This window comes from Fukomys damarensis, unplaced genomic scaffold (assembly GCF_012274545.1).
Source record: "Fukomys damarensis isolate Sample0158 unplaced genomic scaffold, DMR_v1.0_HiC HiC_scaffold_15, whole genome shotgun sequence".
NCBI lineage: Eukaryota > Metazoa > Chordata > Mammalia > Rodentia > Bathyergidae > Fukomys > Fukomys damarensis.
The window spans coordinates 21,292,351-21,319,234 of record NW_022900927.1 but is presented as its reverse complement, the minus strand read 5'-3'; the positions used below and the strand labels follow the sequence as shown (position 1 = coordinate 21,319,234).

General features: G+C 36.8%; 1 long non-coding RNA gene across 1 annotated transcript; it reads right to left on the bottom strand.

Moving 5' to 3' along the window:
* Positions 1–34: 34 nt before the first annotated feature.
* Positions 35–21,556, bottom strand: LOC104851960. The gene is made up of 4 exons (XR_777350.2): positions 21,248–21,556; positions 20,646–20,695; positions 19,351–19,507; positions 35–76 (listed from the first exon to the last, which is right to left on the bottom strand). It is a non-coding gene; the product is annotated as an uncharacterized LOC104851960 (long non-coding RNA).
* Positions 21,557–26,884: the final 5,328 nt, after the last annotated feature.

The window sequence follows — 26,884 nt, the reverse complement described above, 5'->3', positions numbered from 1 at the left end:
ATCAAGCATTTTGGAATCTAAAATATAATTAGAGGACTGTTTTTTATCAATCATGGTTGATCTAGTAGTGGAATTCCTGTAGAATATTAAAAGAAAAAAACTTGAATCAGGAGCCACTCATAATAATAATAATAATACTTTAGCATGGCAATCATGATATAATCTTTGTAACAAACTTAGATATGTATCTTGGTTTAAAATGGTCCTTTTTAAATGCACTCACTCCCCCACAAAAGCACATACAAAACTCTGAAACAAATAACTGTTTTGATAGATTGCCACCTAAAGAAAATATATTGGCTTATAAATGTAATTGTTATCACACATAGCTTGATCATAGCAGAAGGGCAAATACATAATCAACAGGTTATTACTTTAAATGATATATTAGAAAACCTGTACAATCAGAAAGTATGAATACATTTTTACACCAGACAAGTAGCAATAATAATTATTATAATTATATCAAATTTTATGTCCTATAATATAGATAGGTATCAAAGGCATCTTCTTAATAGCACCTTGTTTTTCCCACTGAAATGTTTGTTTTGATGATAACCAATATAATCATGTTACAATAAAACATTTAGAAATGAAACCTTGATGATAGCCAAAACAAACATTTTATAATAACTTTTAATCAGCATTAATTTTGGGTGTGTCTTCCCATAGGCTATGACAATTATTTGGGTTCCCAGTAGTGAACAAAGACCAGAAATAACTATTTTCTGGGCACCTGCTGCTTTATGCATCAAGGGGAGTCCCATCATCCAACCATCTCCCCAAACTTAAAAGTCTTTATTTAATTACCTTGACAATTTTGTTTTTATATAATCTGTAAAAGCCAGAATTAACAATCAACAATTTATTTGTAACCAATATATAGATATATATGTATACTTTGTGAGTTATACAATGTACACAGCTTATATTTTTTTTTTTTTTAGATTATTGTTACTTTGAGATACACACCACAGTTACATTCATTATTGGAATATTGTACCTTTACATGTCAGGTCTTGGTTCTCATTTGTTCCCCTTCCCTGCCCTCCCATCACTCCCTCTTCCCTCCACATTTGCAGACACTTTATTTCTACTTTTTCATTTTCTCCTATTTCTTTCTTTTCGCTTATTAACTTTCCCCTACCATTCCACCTTTCCCTAGACAATTAGCCCTTTTCTTCCTATTTCTCATTATCAATTGTCTCATTAGCATCTTATGTACTATAATGGTTTATTCACACCAGAGAAACTATTCAGTATGTACACATGTGTGACTTATGTATTTCACTTAGGAGTTATCCTCAAAAATGTATACATTTTCCTATGAATGAATCTAATTTCTCATTCTTTATGGCTGAGTAGTATTCCATTTTATAGAAAAACCACATTTTTTTATAGAGTTTCCATGTGATGGGAAAATGGGCTGTTTCCAAGTTTTAACTATTACAAACTATGTTGCTATAAACATAGGGGTGCATATATCACTGTGATATGATTCTTTTAGTTCTTTTAGGAAGATACCAAGCAGAGGGATGTCTGGGTCTAATGGAAACTCTATTCCCAGCACTTTGAGGTATCTCCATATTGCTTTCCATAGTGGATGCACCAGTCTGCATTCCCAACAAAAATGAAGAAGGGTTCCTTTCTGCACACAACCCTGCAAAAATTTGTTATTGTTTGATTTCTTGATAGCAGCCATTCTTTGTGTGGTGAGGTGAAAATTCAGTGTTGTTTTCATCTGCATCTCTCAATTACCAGTGATGTGGAACATTTTTTCATATATTTAGTTGCTGGTTTTACTTCCTTGTCTGAGAAATATCTGTTCATTTCAGATGCCCATTTTTGAATCAGGTCTTTATATTTGGGGGACTGATTATTTTGAGTTCTGTATCTACTCTAGATAACAGCCCTTTGCCTGAGGAGCAGCTGGCAAAACTTTTTACCCACATTGCAGGCTGTCTTTTAGTTCAGTTGATGGTTTATTTTGCAGTGCAGAAGCTTCTTAATATGATGAGATCCCAGTTGTTGATTCTTTCTGCTAGTTCCCATGCTACTGAGGATTTGTTCATAAAGTCTTTTCCTATCCCAGAGTCTTCAAGAGTTCTGCCTAACTTATCTTCCAGCAAGTTTGTTGTTTATCTTTTAATATTTATATCTTTAATCCACTTGGATTTTAGTTTAGTGAATGGTGACAGATAAGGGTCTAGTTTTAATCCTTGGCAGGTTGAATCCAGCTTATCCAACAACATTTATTAAAGAGGCTATGTTTCCTCCAGTGAGGATGGTCAGCTCCTTTGTCAAAGAAGATGTAGCTGAGTACATCTGGAATTGTGTTTGTGTCTTCCAATCTGTTCCACTGATGCTCAAGTCTTTTTCATTGCCAGTACCATGCTATTTTATCACAGTGCCCTTGTAGTATAGTTTCAAATGGGAATTGTTATAGCAGCTGTCATGTGTCTGTTGCCTAGTATATCTTTTGTTTTTCTAGGTCTCTTATGGTTCAAAATGAATTTTTGGATTTTTTTTTCTCGTTCTTTAAAGTACAGTGTTGGAATTTCAGTTGGCAGTGCATTGAATATATATATAGCAGTTTTGGTAGTATGGACATTTTCACTATGTTGATTCTTCTTTCCCAGGAGCAGGGGATATATTTCCATTTTATTACATTCTCTTCGATCTTTTTTTTTTCAGAGTGCTGTAGTTTTCTTTGTAGAGGTCTTTTGCTTCTTTTGTTAGAGTGATTGCCAGATACTTCATTGTTTTGGATGCTGTTGTGAAATGAATTGTTTCCCTAAAGTCTCTCTCAGTGAGTCTGTTATTTGTGTACAAGAAGGCTATTGATTTTTGGGTATTGATCTTGAATCTAGCTACTCTGATAAAAGAGTTCAGTCTAGCCATCTTTTAGTGGAGTGTTTTGGGTCTTCAATGTAGAATATCATATCATGAGCAAATAATGACAGTTTAACTTCTTCCTTTCCTCTCTTTATTGCTTTAATTTCTTTCACTTGTCTCATTGGCATGGCTAATATTTCCAAAACCACATCAAATAGGAGTGATGATAGTGAGCGTCCTGGTATTGTTCCCAATTTTAATGTGAAAGTTTTCAGTTTTTGACCATTTAATATGATGTTTGTTTTTGTTTTTTCATAGATAGCCTTTATTAAGTTGAGATATAGACCATCTATTCCAGTTTTTTGCAGTGTTTTTATCATGAGGGGGTGTTGAATTTTGTCAAATGCTTTTTCTGCATCTATCAAGAGGATCACAGGGTTTTTGTCCTTGACTATGTTCATATAGTGTATTACATTTATTGACTTGTGTATGTTGAACCATCCTTGCATCCCTGCAATAAATCCAACTTGGTCAGGGTTGATCATATGATCTTCTTGATGATCCTCTGTATTGTGTTTGCTAGTATCTTATTAAGTATTTTTGTGTCTTTATTCATTGAGGAGATTGGCTTGTAGTTCTCTTTTTTAGTTGCATCATTCCCTGATTTGGGAATCAAAGTGATACTTGCTTCCAGGAATAAATTTGGAAGTATTGCTTTCCTTTCAATTTCATTGAAAATTTTGAAGAGTAATGGCAGTAGTTCTTCTCTAAATGTATTGTAAAATTATGCAGTGAATCCATCAGGACCTGGGCTTTTCTTTGTTAGTAATTTTTAAAATATATTTTCAATTTCACTGATTGTAATTGGGGTGCTTAAAATATTTGTATCTTCTTTGTTCAACTTTGCCATTTCATAAGTATCTAGAAATCTGTCCATTTCTTCTGTGTTTTCTATTTTATTAAAGTACAGGTTCTCAAAGTATGTATTGACTATCCTCTGGATTTCTTTTGGAACTGTTGTGACTTGACCTTCTTCATTCCTGACTGCCTGGATCTGAGCCTTTTCTTTCCTCTTTTGAAAATGTTAGCTAAGGCTTTATCAATTTTATGTATTCTTTCAAAAAAACAACTCTTTGATTCATTTATTTTTTATCATTTTCTCAGTTTCCATTGCATTGGTTTGTGCTCTAAACTTTATAATTTCCTCTCTTGTTCAAGCTTTGGGTTTTTCTAATTCTTGTTTTTCTATGAGTCTGATTCATCATTAGGTTGTTTATTTGAGCTCCCTCTGTTTTCCCACTGTTGGCATTCAATGCTATGAATTTTCCTCGTAGAATTGCTTTCATTGTGTTCCATAGATTCCTGTGTGTTGTATTGACATTTTCATTTATTTATAAAACTGTCTAATTTCTTCTTTAGTTTCCTCTGTGATCCATTGATTGCTCAGGAGAGGGCTGTTCAATTTCCATGTACTTGTGATGTTCCTATGGTTTCTGATGCTATTGATCTCCTGCTTGATTGCACTATGATCTGTTAATATAAAGGGGATAATTTTGATTCCTTTGCATTTATTCAAAACTGTTCTGTGAGCTACTATGTTGCCTATCTTGGATGATAACCCATGTGCAGCCAAAAAGAATGTATATTCTGATTTTGTGGGGTGGAACACTGTGTAGGCAAGTCCATGCATTCAAAAGCCTCCTTCAATTCTACTATTTCATTGTTGATTTTTTGGTGATACAATTTCTCTATTTGGAATAGTGGGGTATTTAGATACCCACTACAATTGTATTCATGCTTATTTGGTCTTTCATGCTACTTAATAGTTGTTTTATATAGTTAGGAGCATAAATATTTGGTGCATATATGGTTATGATTGTCATCACTTCCTCTAGAATTGTTCCATTTACAAGGATGTAGTGGACTTCTTTGTCTCTTTGAATCAGTTTTGGCTTGTAATTTACTTCATGTGTGAATAAGATTGCTACCCCTGCTTTTTTCTGGGCTCCAGTGACATGGAGAACTGTTTTCCTTCCTTTCACTTTCAGTCTATAGCCTTCAATTTGCACTAGGTGTTTTTTTGTATACAACATAGTGTTGGATTTTGCTTCTTAATCCATTCTGTCAGGCGATATCTCTTGATTGGTGAATTGAGGTCATTGACATGATGGCTATAAATGATATGTACTGACTTATTATTGTCATGTTATTGTCCTTTTGTTTACTCTGTTTTCTTTTTCCCCCTCTCCATTTAGTTTCTTGCCTTTCCTATTTGATTTGGTCTGTTAGACCTCATGGTGTTGTGACCTTCATTGTCTTTTTCTAGGATATTGTTTAGAATCCTTGAAGCGCTGGTTTGGAGTTCATGAGGTTTCTCAGGTGTTCTTTGTCATGGAAGTATCTTATTTCCCCATCCATTTTGAAAGAGAGTTTTGCAGTATACATCATTCTTGGTTGTAGTTTGTTTTATTTTAGGACTTCAAATACCTCACTCCAGGTTCTCCTTGACCTGAGGGGGTTTGTGTTGAAAAGTCTGCTGTGATTCGGATGGGCTTTCCTTTGCATGTGATTTGTTTCTTTTCTCTTACTGCTTGTAGTATTTTGTTCTTCTGTTGGGTTTCTGGGATTCTGGGATCTTGATTATTGTATGTCTAGCTGTAGATTTTTTTTTTATCATGTCTAGTTGGAGTCCTATATGCCTCACTTATCTGTATTTCAAATTTTTCCCCTCTGTTTGGGAAGTTTTCTGTCATTAATTCTGTGAGCTGCTTTTTTAAGTCATTTGTATTTTCTCCAGCTGCTTCCTGGATTCCTATCAGTTTTATGTTATTCTTCTTTGCATCATCTAGGAGTTGTTGGATTGATTTGTCATGGTCCCTTACTGTTTTTAAGAGACCTCTCTTTTCACAGTCACTGAGTACAATCCTATCTTCTACATGAGATTCTATCTTTGCATTCTTTTATTCTGTTCATACACTTTCAAGAGAGTTTTTAATCTCCTGGATATCTGTTTGGATCTGTTTTGTGGATTCCATTTCTTTCCTGTGTTGGGCATACATTGTTTCCATTTCTTTCTTATGCTGGGCTTGCATGGCTTCTATCATGGTCCTGAGATCATCATTTGTTTGTTTGTTTGTTTTTGTCAGTTTCTCTTCTAGAGTCTCAAACCATGACTTTCATTTTCCTCACCATCTCTATGGTTATCTGGGAAGTTATTTCTGTTTTGAATTTTTCTAGAACCTGATTGTTCTGTTCTTTTACTTCTTGTGCTGTGAGTTCAGAGTGTCCTGGTGGTTCACTATCAAACTTTTCATCCTCATTTGCCCTACTGTTTGCCATTGGTGAAATGGAAGTCTGTCTTTGTGTCTTGCTTAAGTGTTTTCTCAATTTTCTTTTTTGTTGTTGGGTTGTCCTTGATTTAATTTCTGGGTTATTAAATCTTCTTGACATAGTTGTGCTTTAGCTTTTCAGTCTCTCATGACTCATAGACATTCTCATTTTCATAATATCAAGAAAACAATTCATTAAATCAATCACAAACCTTTGTCTCAATTGATACAATCAGTAACACAATAGGATCAAGCACAACTTGCAAATTGACAATTCGTGGTTGTCATTAATCTATCACCTTGAACCATGTGAATTAAATTTAAATCAAAAGCAGCCCCAAATAAGTTTGCAGTGAAAAAACTTTTCAATATAGCACATTTTCCATTTGGGATTGTGGCTTAGACAGAGTTAGGATGAGAGAAGTAGATAAGTAAAAGAATTGGTGAAGGTTTCACATGAAGCCACAGGACATAGAATGAGTACACAATCTTTAGGAAACTGTTAAATTCAAAAGGGATAGACAGAATGCAAGTATATGACAAGAATATATCCCCTGAACGTAATGGGGCTCACTTTCCCTTGAAAGTACTGACACCTGGATAAGGTAAAATGACTGAAGAAAAGAACACACACAAAAAAAGAAAAAATGATAAAAGAAGAAATCTGAGTTAGGGCAAGAACAGGAACAGAAAGGGATTTCTTAGATAATATGGTTTAACAAAAGAATGAGTTGGAGAAAGAGGACAGAAATAACAAAGAATTTGCAGAGTGGAATGAGGAAAAGAAAGAAAAAATGACTTTGAAGGGTCCTTTCAGACTATATCTCTGCTGTCATAATATACAACATGCACAGCCATGCGCAGAACCAAATGCCCTGATCTCAGCTAGCCAATGGTCGACCCCCGTGACACAGACTGACCTTGGGGCGCAAGGCTCACATTGAATTCCCCGCCATAGTGCAGGGATGAAATCCACACAGTTCCACTACATGTTTCCCCCTCCCTTTCTTTAAAGATATTCAAAGTTGGTAGCTAAATATACTCTTCATAACCATATATGCCTTGGCAGAGTGGGTTCAAGGACTGGCGCAATCAGGAGGTCTGAGTGTGGGGAGGGAGTTTTCAGGGGTGCCTGAGTGGCAACCTTCCTTGTGCTGGAGCAATGGTGGTGCTGGCAGGGAAGGACATGGCTACCTGGTCCCTCAGACTGGGACCAAGCAGGCCAAGGGAGAGCAAGTGTCAGAGGGCTTTCCTAGATCTCACCTTCCTTGTGCTGGAGCATTGGTGGTGAGAGGGACAGAGGACTCAAGAGAGGCTGATCTGTATACTTTCTCAGAGATTAGTGATTGGTGTGGGTGTGGGGTGTCACCATAGACAAAGGTGAAGGCCCCTCGTCAGATTCATGTCCAGCAGAGTTTGGGAAGGATAGCCCAGAGGCCAGTCAACCCCAACCAGTGGGGGATCATTTCAAAATCCCTGGCATTTCCTTCCCGAGTTTTGGCACCAGAATGAAAGAAAATGAGCCAAAACAGGAGCACATAAGGCAAGGATTCACTGGGAGAAAAGAACAACCAAGCTACCACCAACAATGGTGAGAGAGCTACATTAGCTTTTTGATAACAGCCATTCTAGCATGAATGAATTCATACAACCTTGTCATTTTTATTTGCAGTCCCTAATGATTCATGGTACTATTTTTTTCATGTACTCACTGGAAGTTTGTATATACATATTCTTTTGAGCACTGTCTTCTCAGATCACTTTCCCATTTTTGAATTGCTCTGCTTTTAATGCTGAGTTTAACTTTCTTTTATATTGGGAATACTAATTTTTGTCAGATGAAAAGATTGCAAATATTTTCACCCATTCTACAGGTAACCTCTGAGATATACTGTGTAACTCATTTGCTGGACAGAATTAGTTTGATACAATCACATTTGTTTGTATTTTATTTTGTTCTGTGTACATTTGGCATCTTATCCAAAACATCATTGGCTATATTATTGTGTTGGTTGCTGTCTTCTATTAGTTTCATACTTTCAGATCTTACATTTAGATCTCTGATTCATTAGAAGGTGGTTCAATTTTACATGGAGATAGATAGGGATATATGTTCATTCCTTTGCATATGAACACACAGTATTCCCAGAACCATTTCTGGAAGAGGCTATCATTTCTAGTGTGCATAAGCTAATAATAATTGGTACCTTGAGTTCATATAATTTTAAATATAAAAAAAGAGATATTTTCTATTTCATTTTGGGCATCCTTATTACTTGCCTATGTGATAGCCATTAGAGTTGTTGAAAATGGTCAATGATTAGGGGACACCAACTACATACCCCATGTCAGGGCATTTACAATGCTCTCCTCTTTGCTTGAAAAGACACATGTTCTTTGTGGCATGCTTGTTCATGTCTGTCATGGGCCTCTGTTGAGACTTTCTTAGTGGATACACAAGTGTGTGTGTGTGTGTGTGTGTGTGTGCAGTATACATCTCAGTAAACATTATCACATATATGAACATATATTGTGTGTTGCAATACATTCAAGAGAAAAATAATGACTAATATTTCAAAGAAGTTAAGAATTTCAAACTCAATATGCTTTCATATACATTAGAATATTTTAAGTGCTGGTAGGAAAAATAACAACAGCAACATAGTTTCTCCAGAAGTAAAGGTATGCTATACTATTCCCTAGGACTTATGCCAGGCTTCTAGAGTGGGGAGAAATTCCCATGTGCATGCATGTGTGCATTTTCACACACACTTGGGGGCTCTCTGAGAAGGGCATTACATAACCAAGTAGCAGGGACTGGAAAAAATCTATTGGAGAGCAAGAGGCATATGTTTGGAGACCACTCCCTCCTTTCTGCCACAGAGTGTGAATTTGTTGAGCTCCTACTATACAACAGACATATTTATCCTGAAAAGTCAGAGAAAAGAGACTAATTTCTTGATCTCCAAGATCAATCTGGTGGCAGCAACAGAGAAAAAAATGCATGGCTATAAAGCTGGTTGAGAGACCAGTGAGCAAATTGATGGAGACCAGAGACCATGTCGATTTGAATCTCAGCTCTTCTCTATAAGTATCCTCTTCAATTTTCTATCTATCCTCTCAGATCTACCAATTTTTCTACCAAAACCTCAAACACACACACACACAGATACTTTAAAATTAAAAACAATAATTTTCTATGTATAGCCCAGTGTCTTAATAATTTTGACTTCTCCTGTTGCCTATCTTTATTTTATTGGCATTTGTAAACATATCTCCTTCTTTTAAAACTTTAGCCTATTGTTTCAAAGGTCACACATTTTTTCATCACTTCCTTCCTGATGAATTTTTCATCGTTGTTTCTAATTTTTCCCTCTTAAAAATAATAGTGAAATAGAATTCTTTTATGTACATGTATGAATACACATTTTTAAAGGATTGACTCTCAGAATTTGAAATTGCTGGTTTAGACTAGGCTCGTTTAAAGTTCTGATAGATATCTACTATCGTCTTCCTAAAAATTGTCCAGTTATGGGGCCAGGGATTTAGCTCAGTGGTTCTGCTACCTTCCTCTCAAACACAAGTACTCAAGTAGGATTCCTGGAATGCAAAAAAATCTTTTCCAGTGTATAACAGTGTCTGATTCCTATACCCTGTTCAACACAAGAAACTGTCAATATTTTAGATTGTGGCTAACTCTTAGGCAAAAAAGCAATGGTTTGTTGTTACTTTAATTTGTATTTCTTTATTAACCATAAGTTTGAATACCTATGGTGGAATTCTTAGGCTTTTGCATTTTCCCTTCTGTGAATCATTTGTTTATACTCTTTGATTTCTTCACTATTTTAAAAATTTTTATTAGCTCTCTCAGTAACTCCTTGTATATTTTGCTAACACTTTGTTTTGTATATTTGAAGAGTAAGACCTTGGATTTAATTGCAGAAGCACAAAAAGCAAACAAATAGAAAACAGGAACAAGGAACAAACACATCAAACAATCAATCAATCAATCAGGGAGTTTTTGAGACTAAGTGAGGCCAGCCAAATGCTTTGTTTTCCTTTCTTTGTGACCCATCCTGAACGAGCAGTTCCTGGGTCTGCTATGCTTCTGCTTGAGAAGGCTCATGGTGGCTCAATACTACCTTATCTGGGAGTAAATGGGTACCTGACTAATTCTGGCTGTGGTAGTAGAAAGTTTCTTTTAGGTAGATATGAGCCGTCTTCTTTATCAGCTTTACCAGCAGGAAAGATAAAATAGTGATCCTTTTTTGCAATATCTTTCAAAAAGGTCAACTTTTTTTTTTTTTGTAGCACAGATCAAACTCAGGACCTTCTGCTCATGAGGCAGGCGGAATACCACTGAGAGGCTCCCCAGTCCTCAATATTTTATTTTTATCTTGAAAAACTTTAAAATTCCAAGAAAAGTTATACAAACAAAGAACTTCTATAAATTCTTCACCCAAACTGCTTGGTTGCTAATAGTTTTGCACAGTTACCTTATCATTTTGTCACATTATTATTAATTTGAGCTATTTAACGCATGGCGCTCCATTACTGATACAGTGTGTATTTCCTATAATAAGGACATTTTTCTAAGTACCTAAAGTATGCCCATTAAAATCAAGAAGGGAACAATGATAAATTACTACCATTGAATTGACATTTAAATTATGTGATTTGTTCCAATAATATCTCTTACAGAAAGACATACAGGCACCAAAACAACAGTAATAAAAAATTCTTTATTCTGCCTCAACTTTCGTTCCAAGATTGCCTCTAGGATTATGTGTGACATTTGGTCTTCATGTCTCTTTAGTCTCCTTCAATCTAGGAAAGTTCACCACTGTATCTCCAGGATTTTAAAAAAAAAGGAACTCAATGAGTATTTGTGAACAAGCGAATGAGTGAACAATGAACACCAAATATTTTTCAATTAAATAATTCAAAGAAAAAAGAGGAAAGCTTTTGGAATTAGATGATGGGGAAATTCAGGCATAAATAAAAGCAGGAGACGGTTACTGCAGGAAGGAGGCTCAGTCTTCCCCAAGGACCTCAGGGCAGGGTTGAAGCCAGGAATCAATATAACCAGGGAGAACAAATGACCAAGTGGGTAATCACACCGGCAAATAACAAAGGAGTATGACTGGAACAGTCAGTTCATTTCCTCTTCTCATGTTCACAGAGTGACCTGCAAAGAGTTTGCCTTGGTGCAAGCAAACAAAACAGAAGTGGAATGGAGTCTGCCTTAACCCTGAGCCATCAAGTGGTCACAAAAGAAAAAGAGAGAAGGAATGTTCTTAGATGAGGACACTGGCCTGTCTAGTGACTGTATTCCTACACATCCATGTACCTTAGTGGGATACTATTAGTACCCTCATCCTGTCTGTCCTTTTAGTCCTTAAGTAGAGGGAGAGAAGACCATTGCAGCAACAGATACATAGAAAATGGTAGAAATCTGTGCCAGTCATCTATGGCATCACAAAGTGCCAAAGAGCAAGGTCCTAAGGTGGTTCATGTCAAACAAAGAATTATCAAATATTTGAGAAAAATTAACTGTGGAGAGAAATAGAATTCAGATGAAGTGACAGCATAGTTGCTCAAAGGTGAAACAAACATTTTATACAAAAATTATAAATACTTGGAAAAATTAGGTGGGGGTTAAATCAATATAGCTATCGTAGATTTCTGGGAAGAAGAACAACCACTAAATAAGAAAGAATCATGATTTGAAAAGACATTAATAGAAGGGCTTAATAACTGAAAGTATGAGGCAAATGAGTTACTGATTTAGAAATTAAGAGTTTCATTAACAAAAGAAAAGGAAATTAAGATTATCTGTTTTGGCATCCCTGACTGAGCTGCCACCAGCTCCAGCAAGGAAGGTGAGATTTGGGAAGGCCTCTCTAAGATCTACTCTCCCTCTGACTTGCTTGCGTCCATTCTGCAGGACTGGGTAGCTGCGGCCTCCCCTTCCTGCAGCACCACCAGCTCCAACAAGGAAGGTAGCTGCATGGGAGCACCTGAAAAACCCCAAACCCACACTACCCTGGCACTCAGACCACTGGATTGTGCCAGTCCATGGACCCACTCTGCAGAGGCATACATCATCATAATGGGTATTTTTCTGAGCTACGAACTTTGCACATCTTTAAAGAAAGGACTCAGGAAACATGTAGTAGAACTGTGTGGAGTTCAATGCTGCAGTAAGGTGGGGAACTCAATGTGGGTCTTGCAGCATGAGGTCAGTCTGTGTCTCGGGGCTCTGCCATTGGCTAGCTGAGATCAGGGGACTTCGTTCTGCACTTGGCTGCACAAGTTGTATGACTGCAGAGATATAGCCTAAAAGAGGCCCTTCAAAGTCATTTTTTGTTTCTTTTTATCATTCCACTCTGCAAATTCTTTATTTTTTCTATGCTCTTTCTCCAACTCAGTCTCTTGTTCTACCATATTATCCCTCATCTCCCTTTCTGTTCCTGCTCCTGCCCTGTCAGATTTCTTCTTTTATTATTTTTTCTTTTTCTTTATGTTCTTTTCTAATGTCATTTTAGCTCACTCATGGTTGAGTAGTTTCAAGGGAATGTAAGCCTCTATTACTATTAAGGAGATATCTACTTTTACCTGTGCTTGGACTCTATCTCCTTTGAATTTAATATTTTCCTAAAGATTGTAAGGTCATTCTATGTCCTCTGGCCTCACTTGAAACCTTCTCCAATTCTTTTCCCAATCTATCCCTCATCCTAACTCTGTCTCTGCCCCATCCTAAATGGTAATGATGCTATACTGAAAAGTTTAGTCACTGCAAACATATTTTCAGCTGTTTCTTAATTATAATTTAATTATAATTAAATAGAATAATGACTACCACGAATGGTGAATTTGCAAGTTGTGCTTGATCCTACTGTGTTGCTGATTGTATCAACTGGGACAAAGAACTGTGATTGATTCAAGGCAATCTCTTCTCTGATATTAAGAAAATGAGAATGTCTATGAGCATTAGAGACTCAAAAGCTAAAGCACAACTATATCAGGAAGGCTTAAGTAATAACCCAGAAATTAAACCAAGGACTACCCAACTACAAAAATAAACATGAGAAAAAACTTAAGCAAGACACAAAGACAGACTTCCAGTTCACCAATGGAAAAGATAAGGGCAAATGAGGAAGAAAAGTCTGATAGTGAACCAGCAGGAAACACTGAACTGATAGCACAGGAAGTGACAAAACAGACCAATCAGGCTCTACAAAAATTCAAAACAGAAATAATTTCCCAGATAACCATAGAGATGGTGAGCAAATTGAAAGTCATGGTTTGAGACTATTGAACAGAACTGACAAAAAAATTGATGAGCTCAGGACCAAGATGGAAGCCATGAAGACCCAGCATAAGAAAGAAATGGAATCCACTGAACAGTTTCAGAAAGATATCCAGGAGATTAAAAAACTCTATTGAAAGTGTACACAACAGAATAAAAGAATGTGAAGATATAATCTCAAATGTAGAAGATAGGATTGCAGTCAGTGACTTTGAAAAGAGGGGGTCTCTTAAAAACAGTAAGGTATCATGAGAAATTGATCCAACAACTCCTAGATGATGCAAAGAATAACATAAGACTGATAGAAATCCATGAAGTAGCACGAGAAAATGCAAATGACTTAAGAAAGCTGTTCACAAAATTAATTACAGAAATGTTCCCAAACAGAAGGGAAGAATTTGAAATACAGATTAGTGAGGCATATAGGACTCCAACTAGCCACAATCAAAAAAATCTATACCTACACATAATAATCAAGATCCCAGAAACCCAGCAGAAAAACAAACTACTAGAAGCAGTAAGAGAAAAGACACAAATCACATGGAAAACAAAGTGCATCAGAATCACAGCAGACTTTTCAAAAGAAACTCTCATGTCAAGGAGAGCATGGAGTGAGGTATTTCAAGTCCTAAAAGAAAACAGCGTCCAACCTAGACTGATATATCCTGCAAAACCCTTTTTCAAAATGGATCGGGAAATAAGATACTTCCAAGAAAAAGAACACCTGAGAAACTTCATGAACACCAAACCAGCACTACAAGGAGTTCTAAACAACATCCTAGAAAAAGTCAATGAAGTTTACAACACCATGAGGTCCAACAGACCAAATCTAATGGGAAAGGCAAGAAACTAAAAGGATGAGGGCGAAGTAAACCGAGTCAACAAAAGGACAATAATATGACAATAATGTCAGTACATATCAGTTATAACCATCATAGCAATGGCCTCAATTCACCACACAAGAGAAATTGACTGGCAGAATGGATTAAGAAGCAAAATTGAACACTATGTTGTATAGAAGAAACAAGTGCAAATTGAAGCCAATAGACTGAAAATGAATGGATGGAAAATAATTCTCCAACCAGAAGAGCCAAGAAAATTGCAGGGGTATCATTCTTATTCATAGACAAAGTAAATTTCAAGCCAAAACTTATTAAAAGTGACAAAGAAAGCCACTACATCCTTATAAAGGGATCAACTTCAGAGGAAGAGATGACAATCATAACATATATACACCAAATATTAATGCCCCCAACTATATGAAAGAAATATTAAAAAACATGAAAAACCAAATCAGCACTAATACAATTATAGTGGGGCATCTAAATACCTCACTATCAAAAATATACAGATGGTCTAGGCAAAAAATCAACAACAAAATACTAGAACTGAATGAAGCTTTTTAACATACGGACTTAATAGACCTCTGTAGAGTGTTCCACCCCACAAAACTAGAATATACATTCTTTTCAGTAAGATAGACTACAGAACAGGTCTGAATAAATGCAAAGGATCAACGTTTTCCCCTGTAAATTATAAGCTCATAGTGCAATCAAGCTGGTGATCAACAGCATAAGAAACCATAGGAACTTCACAAACACATGGAAATTGAACAAAACTCTCCTGAGCAATCAATGGATCACAGAGAAAATTAAAGAAGAAATATGACCATTTTTACAAATAAATGAAAATGTGAATACAACATGCAGGAATCTATGGTACACAATAAAAGCAATTACAAGGAAAATTCATAGCATTGAATGCCCACAAAAGGAAAACAGAGGGAGCTCAAATGAAAAACATAATGATGAATCTTAGACTCTTAGAAAAATAAGAGCAAGAAAAACACAAAGCTCAAACAAGCGAGGAAATTATAAAGATTAGAGGAAAAATCAATGCAATGGAAACTAAGAAAATGATACAAAAATAAATGAATCAAAGAGTTGGTTTTTGTAAGATTAAATAAAATTGATAAACCCTTAGCTAATCTTATCAAAAAAAGGAAAGGAAACACTCAGATCCATACAATGAGGAATGAAAAAGGTGAAGTCACAAGAGATCAAACAGAAATCCAGAGGATCATTAATACCTACTTTGAGAACTTGTCCTCTAATAAAATGGAAAAACACAGAATAAATGGACAGATTTTTTAGGTACTTATGAAATACTGAAGCTGAACAAAGAAGATAAAAATATTTTAAACACAATCAGTGAAATTAAAAATGTAATTAAAAACTTATCAACAAAGTAAAGCCCAGTTCTGGATGGATTCACTGCTGAATTTTACAAGACATTTAGAGAAGAAATGCTGCCTTTACTCTTCAAACTTTTCAATGAAATTGAAAGGGAAGCAACACTTCCAAGTTCATTCCTGGAAGCAAGTATCACTTTGATTCCCAAACTAGGGAAAGACACAACTGAAAAAGAGAACTGCAGGCCAATCTCCTTAATGAATATAGATGCAAAAATCCTTAATAAGATACTAGCAAACAGAATACAGAGCATCATCAAGAAGTTCATATGTCCTGACCAAGTTGGATTTATTCCATGGATGCAAGGATGGTTCAACATACATAAGTCTGTAAAAGTAATACACTATATTAACAAAGTCAAGGACAAAAAGCATATGATCCTCTCAATAGATGAAGAAAAAGCATTTGACAAAATTCAACATCCATTCATGATAAAAATCCTACAAAAATAGACTTAATAGACACTTTTAACAGAGTAGCTGAATACAGGTCAATACCCAAAAAGGAATAGCCTTCTTGTTCACAAATAACAGACTCACTGAGAGAGAAATTAGGGAAACAATTCACTTCACAATACCATCCAAAACAATGAAGTATCTAGGAATTGACCTAAAAAATGAAGCAAAAGACCTCTTCACGGAAAACTACAGCACTCTGAAAAATGAGATCGAAGGGGATATAAGAAAATGGAAAGATATCCCTTGCTCCCCAGTAGGAAAAATCAACATGAAAATGGCCACACTACCAAAACTGCTATACAGCATCAATGCAATGCCAATTCAAATTCAAATTTCTATATTCTATAGTTCTATATTTCACAGAACTGGAAAAAATCTCAAAAATACATTTGGAACCATAAGAGACCTAGAATAGCAAAAGCCACCTTAGGCAACAGAGACATGATAGCGGGTATAACAATTCCGATTGAAACTATACTACAAAGTCACTGTGATAAAACAGCATGGTACTGGCAAAGAAATAGACCTGAGCATCAGTGGAACAGATTGGAAGACACAACCACAATTCCAGATTACTCAGCTACATCTTCTTTGACAAAGGAGCTGATTATCCTCACTGGAGGAAACATAGCCTCTTTAATAAATGGAGTTGGAAAAATGATTTCAACCTGCCAAGTATTAAAACTATACCCTTATTTATCACCATGCACTAAACTAAAATCCAAGTGGATTAAAGATCTAAATACTAAAACAGAAACACTAAACTTGCAGGAAGATAAGTTAGGCAGAACTCTTAAAGACATTGGCATAGGAAAAGACTTTATGAACAAATCCTCAGTAGCACGGGAACTAGCAGAAAGAAGCAACAACTGGGATCTCATCATATTAAGAGGCTTCTTTACTTCAAAAGATACCATCAACAGAACTAAAAGACAACCTACAATGTGGGTAAAAAGTTTTGACAGCTGCTCCTCAGACAAATGGCTATTATCTAGAATATATGTATACAGAACTCAAAACAATCACCTCCCCATAATACAAAGACCCAGTTCAAAAATGGGCATCTGAAATGAGCAGACATCGCAGACAAAAAAGTAAAAGCAGCAAGTAAATATGTGAAAAAAGGTTCTACATCACTGGTCATTTGAGAGATGCCTATGAAAACAACACTGAGATTTCAACACACCCCACAAAGAATGGCTTCTATCAAAAAATCAAACAATATCAAATGTTGGCATGGTTGTGGGTAGAAAGAAACACTTTTCCATTGTTGGTGAAGTGCAGACTGGTGCAACCACTATGGAAATCAATATGGAGATACCTGAAAGAGAAGGCGTTAGAGGTTCCATTTGACCCAGCCAACCCTCTGCTGGGCATCTTTCCAAAAGAATTAAAAGAATCATATTACAGTGATGTATGCACACCTGTGTTTATAGCAGCACAGTTTGTAATAGCTAAAAATTGGAAACAGCCCATTTGCCCATCAGTTGGAAACTGGATAAAGAAGATGTGGTAGTTCTATACAACGCAATACTACTCAGCCATAAAGAATGAGAAATTACTTTTGTTCATGGGAAAATGGATACATATTGATATACTCCAAAGTGAAATAAATAAGTCACACATGTGTAAATACTGAATAGTATCTCTGGTGTCAATAAACTATAATAGTACATAAGATCCTGATGAGATAATTGACAATGTGTAATAGGAAGAAAAGGGCTCAAGGAATAGGGAATGTGGTAAAGGTAGGGGAAAGATGATAATGGAAAAGAAAGAAATAGGAGAAAATGAAAAAATGAAATATAGTTTTTGTAAATGCAGAGGGGAGGAGGTATAGCAAGGCCAGGGACAAGGGGAAAAATGAGAACCAAGACCTGTCAGGTAAAGGTACAGGATCCCAATAATGAATGTTACTGGACTGTATACCTAAAATGTACCAGCAAACTCAATTAGGGAAATAAAAGATTTTCTGTTTTGTAATCTGAAAGCAAAAAGACAAAAAAAATATGAGATTAAACTTCACAACTATTGAAGATAATTCCAGGGAACAAGAGAAGAAATCAGGGGAGATAAAAGTCAAAAAGTTATCACAGAAAGCTTCCCTGAGGGCAACATATACTCAAGACCAGAACTAATGCATCACTAGGTGCTTCAGAGAATATTAAAGGAAGATCCCACACCTGCACTCCATTGGGAGGGGTCCTGAATTTCAGGGGTGAAGAAGACTTTTATTAATGTCAAGATAAAGTCACTCGCAAGGGAAAGCAAATCACCGCAGTGCCAGATGTCTTTTCTGTCTCACTGAAAATTAATGGACCAGTATCAGAGCAAACAAATTTGAGCTACAATTCTGTAGCCTGTTAAACAGGAGGGCAAATAAAGGGCTGGGAAAGAAGTACATCAGTCATACTCCTTTTTTTAAAAAAAAAAAAAAAAAAAAAAAGCTGGTCTACAACAAAATCATTTCAAGAGAGCAGAACAAGATATACAAGAAAGGATGGTAGGCAAATAAACCCACAGAATATATAATTAAGTCTAAAAATTTCTTATTGTGTTAATGTGATTGTTATAAGTGATTCCTAAAACAGAATGCAGTCTTCATTATATTAACAAATATAATAAAATAATTTCATTAATGCATTACTTTATTTAATAACTTAATAATAATTTTATTCATATGATTATTTGTTAACAAATTATTTTATTAAATGCATATATAATACAGTACATAATTATGGATGGATATATGCCTAATATATGCACATGTATATAACATAGTAATCTATATAATTTTGTTATAGTTGTAAAATTAATATCTAAAACAAAATTAGTTACTTAAAACAGCAGAAAGGATGGGAAATAAGGCTCAATCTTGCATGATACAGATCTTATTTTTTGATGGATTAAAAAGTCATAAGATTATTGATATTGTTGCAGAATTATATAGGTTTGCTAGTAATTGAAAACTATTTATTCATAGCATGAGTGTAGTATGTAGACTGTGGCAGTGATGTTACAGGTTTCCTCAGTATCTTTTCTTTCTTTCTTAAGATAAAATTCTGATTTTATCAAGGGAGTATTGTGTCTGGTTAAAATACAAAATTCCCCACCACTCTTGCAGTTAGGAGAGAGGCGACATGACCAAACATGGATGGACATACCTGTGAAATGTCAGCACAGGACACTTAAAAGGTGCTCACCAGGCTGACACACAACTTCTGTGCCCTTCTTCCTGCTTTCTTCCTACTGCTTGGAAATCAGGCACTCTGGCTGCAGCCTTAGCAGCTGCGCTAGGGGCTTGAGAAAAGAAGCTCTCACCTAAGAAAGGTGGGGCAGGAAGAAAACAGGCAACTGGATTGCCGAGCACAGTGGATCCTCTTTCCCAAGAATTCGGACAGCCTTTCTCTAAATTTCTCCTATTTGTTGAGAACTTGGGAAGGGGAGCAGAAGGGCAAAGCTTATGCCACTAAACTGCTTATTTTTGAGTTTTTGTTCATGCAGATGAGCTGAGTCCTAACTGGTCTATAGATCTTCCAAAGTGAAAGAGTGAAAAACAGGAACAAAACAAAATTTACTGATCTGCCATAGATTTGGAAAGTAGAGGAACAACAACAAAAATAAAAAGAAAATATCAATAAAAAATGAGAAAGTAATATATGGCACGGTTAGAGAGTGAACTGTACTCAGCTTTCTTTTATAAGAGACTACAGAAAATAAAGTGATATGCACAGTTTGAAAATAAAAGGTTGCTGGAGAAATGCTAAATGAGAGAGTAATATTAATATCTGGAAATGTAGAATTCAGGGCCAAAGTCATAAAAGGGAATTAAAACTACTATTTAGCATAGAGTGGAGCAAGGAAAAACATGCTGAGATGATATATTTACAATATTTTATGTATCAAATTTGTTCTGAAACAAAGCAAAAATTCTTAACACTGTGAGGAATATCTGACAAAACCACAGTGTCGGTTGGAGGACTTCAATCTATGTCTCAGGATTGGAAAGTTTATACGGACAAAGCATAATTTTGTGTGTAGTTTGAGCAAATCAGGAAACAAATTTACTTTGAGGGTTATATCCAGTGCAAGGAGGATAAAGAATTTTTTCAACACCTACAGATCTTTATAAAAATGGTTATATATTGGGCTTCAAATAAAATTTCAAACAATTCTCACAGAAGAAATTGTAAAGACCACATTTCTTTATTACAATATAATAAATAAAAAATAAAAATGAAAGGCAAATAATAATAATAATAATAGAAATGAACTTCTAAGGGAAAAGATAACAATCTTTTAATAATTCTCTGGTTAAAAAGAAAATGGGTAACTCTACAGAGGCTGAGGCAGGAGAGTAAAAAGTTCAAGGCCAGTCTGGGGAATATAGCAAGAACCTGCTTCAAAATAAAATAAAAAGGGCTGGAGAAGCAGGTCAGTGCTTCTTGGATTCACTCACCATTAGTTTCGGACAGACCTCTATTTACAAGGTTATGTTGACATTTGGTTCTGGAATTGGATGAAATTAAGAAGGACTTTAATTTTTGAACAGCTGATTCTGCTGAAACATTCAAAGAACTGTACACAAAGGTAACTTATTAATTTACCTTGCCTTCCAAAAAAGTTTAAGCAATAGTACTTTGAATAGAAAAGCAGTAACTGTGAAATGTTTACACAATTCAATTAGACAATACCAGAACAGAATATTCTCCTTTTTTTTTTTTTGGCAGAATTTTCTGAGTTTATCAGGTACTTCAAGAACTGTGTATGGAATATTTTCTCACCCCCAAATATTAAGGTTTGCAGGAAAGAATTAATTAAAGGTGTCAGCAATTTTAAACTTATTAATCTTTAAAGGCAAATGTTACATAAAATTCCAATAAAAATTTTTAAACACTAAGATCATATTGAAAAAAATATTCAAAACCAGTGACATGGTGATAGAGACATATCTATGACAATAATTATTCTATAAGATAATTTTCTACCATATGGTTTTGTGGTGTGACATGTCTGCTATGTTCTAGAAAAATCAACACTTGTACATAAACGATTACTTACCAAAATTTGGTACAGTCACTAGTCTGTAATTTTCCGTGTGATTTGATAGAGAAGTAGCAAGAGACTGAGCATGTGGGAAGCCTCATTTTATAATAACTCACTCTCTAGAGAACTAATCCAGCCACACAAGACCGACACCTCACTTTGAGGAGAAAGCTAACCCAGTCATCACCCTCCACTAGACCTCCAGCTCTTGAAGTTTCCAGCACCTCAACACTGCCACCCTGCGGCCAGATTTCAGCACTTTGTAGGGATAGAGGCCCATAGGAAAAGACAGGGACACCTCCCTATCCCCCCAAGGAGTTCCGAGAGCTGGCAGACAAGCTTAACCACCCATGAAAAGCTGGCAGTCTATAGTTGCACCTCCTCTTCATGCTGTACCTGCTAAGCTTGGTTTGCTAAGATCAAAAGTAAAAATAACCTTGGCCCTAAAATGTAAAAGGTCCCCAAAGACCCTTCCCTGTTGTCCCTGGTAATAAGCTAAGGTAATCATTAACCAAAGAAGTAGGGGCACCCTCAGCCCAGAGGCAAGATAGTTCCCCAAATACTATAAAGCAGCATCTTGAGCCCCCCTTCAGTGGGGGCTCCATTACAGGCACCCTGCCTGTCTCTCTGAGAGAAGGCAGCTGTACTCCCGAATGCTTCCTAAATAAAAATACAACTTTTATTCTTCTACTCTTTTGGTCTCTATCTGATTCTTCCATAACCTTTTCTTCCTCTTCCATTAATTAATTGTATTGGTACATGTAAGGTATACAATATGACATTCATCACTGGAAATTTGCAACTTTACATAATCCATCTTGGTTCTTATCTTTTCCCCTGCCCTCCCTTCAACCCCTCCACTCCTCCCTATTGACAAAGACTTTGCTTCCATTTTTTCTTTTCTCATTTTAATTCCATTCCCTTCTTTCTTTTCCCCTACCTCTCCCACTTCCCCTTACCCTGTGCACCTTTTCTTCATGTTTAACATTAGGCCTGGAACTGTGTGGACTGTCTGCCTGTCTCCTCCCACAACAACTTGAACCTTTGGCACACAAACCATATCTAAACATAGGAGAACTAGGAAATTGATTCAGTGAAATCGTAGAACTCAGGCTGAGGCAGGAGGATTGCTGTGAGTTTGAGACCAGCCTGGGCTACATAGTGAGTTCCAGGTCAGTCTCAAGGACATAGTGAGACCCTGTCTCAAAAAACCAAAAAATAAAAAAAAATAAAAAAAAAATGAAGAAAGCACATAGTAGCCATATATCCGATGAAACAGACAAATGACCATGTGTTTTATGGAAAGGCTCCCAACATCATTAGTCATCCTGAAAATCCAAAGCACAATGAGATGTCATCTTATACTTGTTAAAATATCATCTCACACCTACAAAATGCTTTTAGAAATTCAAACAATGATCTATCACAACCCAATTACACTCTTCCAGAATCTCTCTCCTGCTTTTAGGAATAAGACTGGTCTGTAGCAGGGCAAATATGACCTTTCATGATCTAGCTACATTTTCAGTTTTTCCTTTCTCAAACTCTCATCTGGAGTTCATACATTTGGTAGAAGAAAATTCTCTGTAGATCTAGTTGTTCAGTAACATACAACTTTTCATTGAGAGAGCATTTGTCTTATTTTAGTAGTCTGCCTAAGTCTACTAATCTGTAAGCCCCAGAGAGACTCTCTCCCAGGGAGGGAGGTCAAGTAGGTGTGAAGAGACGGTGAGCTCAACATGAAGTGGAAATAAACTGTCTAGGGGCCAGCTGATTCTCTGATCAAGGTGTCTGGGAGAGATTCCGGGAAGTGTGGGGTGGAAGGAGGAGGGGAGATACTGGGAAATGGGACAGGGCAGGTAGACTTGGCCTCCACTTATCCACTGGGTGAACTGTCCCACACGGATTTCTGAGTATTACTAAATCCTGGAAAACTGTGGGGAGACGATGAATCTTAGGGGACTTCCTGAAGGAGAAATCTGTGTGATAGAATTAAAAAGGAGTAGAGGTGGAAGTGAGGGTCTTCAGCTAGAAAATGCTTACTGTGAATCCGGGCTATAGAAGTAGAGAGGCAAAGCCAGGACAAATGAACCTAGTGGAATTGATTTTGGAGATGTACACAGATGAAGAATGACACAGATGTGGAGAGGAGGAAACTGCTGGAAACTGGGATCTTTTGGGGAAGACTGTTATGAGATGGAGTTCTAGACAGGGGAAAGGGGGCTACTAGCTCAGAGCTCTACCTTGTATACTTTTGGAAATTGGAGACAGTCCTAAAGTGCTGATGGGCCTGAATGGGTCTGGGTTCTTGCCAACTTCCAGTCCTCCTGGCCCATTCCTTTAATCCCTGGAGGCACCAGGAGTCAAGCCCTGATACATGCACTGCAGGATCCTTCATGTAAATGACTTGGAGAAACAGGAGTTTTAAGTTTATGCTAAGCAGGGGTTGGGAACAAGGTTGCTGCCCAGTGGGGCATGAAGAACACAGCATTCCTGTTCCTTGCTGAGATTCCAGGAACCTCAGGAGGTCATTGTGTCCTGAAATACTCCAAAAGGCCACAACTCCTGCCTGGCTATATTCCTGCTTCTCCATTGGGTGCAGTTTCATTTCCTACCTCTCTTCTTGTACAGAGATCATAACAAGGAATGGCCCAGCTGGGTACATGGAGGGATTTATTTTTATTAAGATTTCTGAGAGACTTGAAGATGAAGTGACTTAGGTGGTGTTGTAGTCAGGGTTTTGGTAAGGGAATACATTAAATACAGGACACAAAATATATAGGATTATTTTACAATAATTACCCAAAAGAAGAAATACAGAGGAGTGCAAGTGATTAACCACACACTAGAGGCCCAAAGAATCCAGCTGAGGAACTGGATTCCACAGCAATGACCCACGCAAGTCCAGCTGAAGGCCTAGAGTTCAAGGCAGTGTCCTCTACGAACCCAGCCAGAGGCCTATAGCGCACCACAATGTCTTATGTTTGCCTCTATTTAGAATTTGTATCCTGAAGGCCCAAGGCTGGTGGTGGAAGCCAGAAAATCTATGCTGGTGGGATAAGGGATTTGTGCCACCAAGCTGAGAGATCTCTTTGGAGCCAGGATGTGATTCTCATGGTGAAGATCAGAGCTCTCCTGACAAACCAGCAGCCATTCTTAGTGACAGTGAGGTCCTGAGCTCCTCTGGTGAGGAGAGCCTCATTCACATCAGGAAAATGATCCACAGCAAGCGTCTCCTAGAAAATTAACAGCCTGCCATATTCCCCTCCAGTTCTCCTTTTATGGCTATTGGTAACAATCCTTAGGTGGATCATCCACACCCAGACCAAGCTGATTCAGTTCAGCTGGACATCACAAGTTGACCATTATTTAATCCACCACAGGTAGCTGGCTTTCCACTTAGGTTCATAAGATTGACAGGAAGCAAGGAGGAAAACAGGCTGTGTATGGTGGCTCACTGTCTATATAGAGAGGCCAGAATGAATTCTTTTCTTTACTCTGGTTTTACATTTCTCTGTAAGTAGATAACCTCGCAGTATATAAGTGCTGTGACTGTGTATTTACAAACACAGCTATCTCAAGGCTGGAAGTTTCCTTGTTCTTCAGTCTTATTTCATATCTTCTTTTAATATATTAAAAAATCTTATGTAGGGCAAATCTAGCTCTTTCCCCTAAATATATGTGGGTCCATAGGGGCTCTACTCTTAGGGCCATCTTTCCCTGTGAATCCTCTTCTGGCACAACTACCAGCTCCTTGAAACTTTGTTCCCTGCAGCCATCTCTGAACCCCTCCAGATGCAAGACTCAGTCCCCTCCCTTTTTTTCTAACCATGAGTACAACCACTATGAAGCTTCCGTGTGACAGGCTCATGCCCAAGGTTTGAGTTGACATTACAGCATGACAAACAGTTTTATCTTGACTGTTAATCACCTGCAGCCCACATTCATTGGCAACAGTCTGTTAGAGTTCCTCCCCATCCAACCTCCTCTTCAGGTCCACTCCCTGGACTTCCACTGTCCCCTGGCTCTTGTCTCTCTCCTTAGGTTGCTCTCCTTATCACCTTCATTGGCTTAAACTCTCATTTGTTTATGAAACATGCAGGTAATTTGTGCATACTATCAGCTCCACTCTCCTTGTGTCTGGTGGCCTTGCAGAATTTAGCTGTTGCTAGCAACACACCTACCCAGAGGGGCTCAGGGTATAGTGCTAAGAAAAAAGTAAGACAAAGCACAGTAAAAAACTGAAAATCATCAGTCTATACATAAAAGTTGTCACACTTCCAGATGACACAAGGCCAATAGTCAATTACTTTGTCATGGACATTTCTTAATCTCTGTGGTATAGACAAGGCCACTAGGATTAGTGTGTGTGTGTGTGTGTGTGTGCGTGTGTGTGTGTGTGTAAGTGTTGGAGAGCAAGGATCATCTCACTGAAGGTTGAAGTTATTCCCTGGATGGTAGTTGGCAGGACTGGCTCAAGCAAGGCTCTGACATTAAACTAGGGCCTGCGTTCTCTCTCTGTTCCAAATCCTGGTGCATTTCTGGCCCAATGACTGACTGTCTCTGAGGGGTTAGTCTACCTACCTGCTGTGATCAAAAAAGAAAGCCAGGACCCACTTAAACCTACAAATGTCTGTTTTACTTAAATTCTTTTCACAAGTAAACAGTGTAATGTTGGTGATTATGATTGCATAGCCATCAAAAATATATAGAAAGTGGTGACTTCTTGGGCAAAAGAGCAGCATATCAAAGAGATCTTTATGTAATTGTGAAGATTGTAGGTTTATAACAAATATTTAAATTTCTTGCTTTCCCATGTTGTATTTGTAGCTGATTCTTCAAGTCTATAAAGTCTGAAGAAATGACTAGCAGGTTGAAATTCACACAGCACCATCTCTGAATAAGGTAGCATCTTTAAATAATAATGTAATAATAATTCAATTTAAACCTTCATCATTGTAACAAAAGCTAATGCATATCATTCTGTAGTTCAATTTGAAACTGGCACTGTCTTTCTTATATTCACCTTAAGGTACATAACTCTGCATATGATAACTGTACTTTCAGACATAAGGCCTTTAAGAAAATAACCTCATAAATGAATGGTTCTTGGAAAACTTGTTATCTATATTCTGTAGAATGACTCTGGTTCATATCTCCCATGATGTATTAAAACAACATCAAAATGCAATAAAGATTGAGGTATAAATATGCAAACCTTGTGAAGGAAAAAAATGTTAAAATTCTTGAGGATATAAGCACAGGCAAACACTTTCTGAACCCAGTGGCCCAAAATATAATACCAAGAATCAACATATAGATTATATCAAACTGAAAATCTTCGGCAGAGCAAAGGAAATAACCAATAGAGTAAAGTGACAACCTACAGGTGTTGGAAAACCTGGATTTCAACTTGCCAAAGATTTAAATTAGACCCTTATATTTTAGCATGCACTAAACTAAAATACAAGTAGACTAAAGATCAAAATATTAAAACAGAAACACTACAAACTGGAAGATAAGTTAGGTAGAATTCTTGAAGATATTGTCACAGGAAGAGACTTTATGAACAAATCCTCAGTAGCATAGGAACTAGCACAAATTATCAACAACTTGGATCTCATCTTTTTAAAAAGCTTATGCACTGTAAGA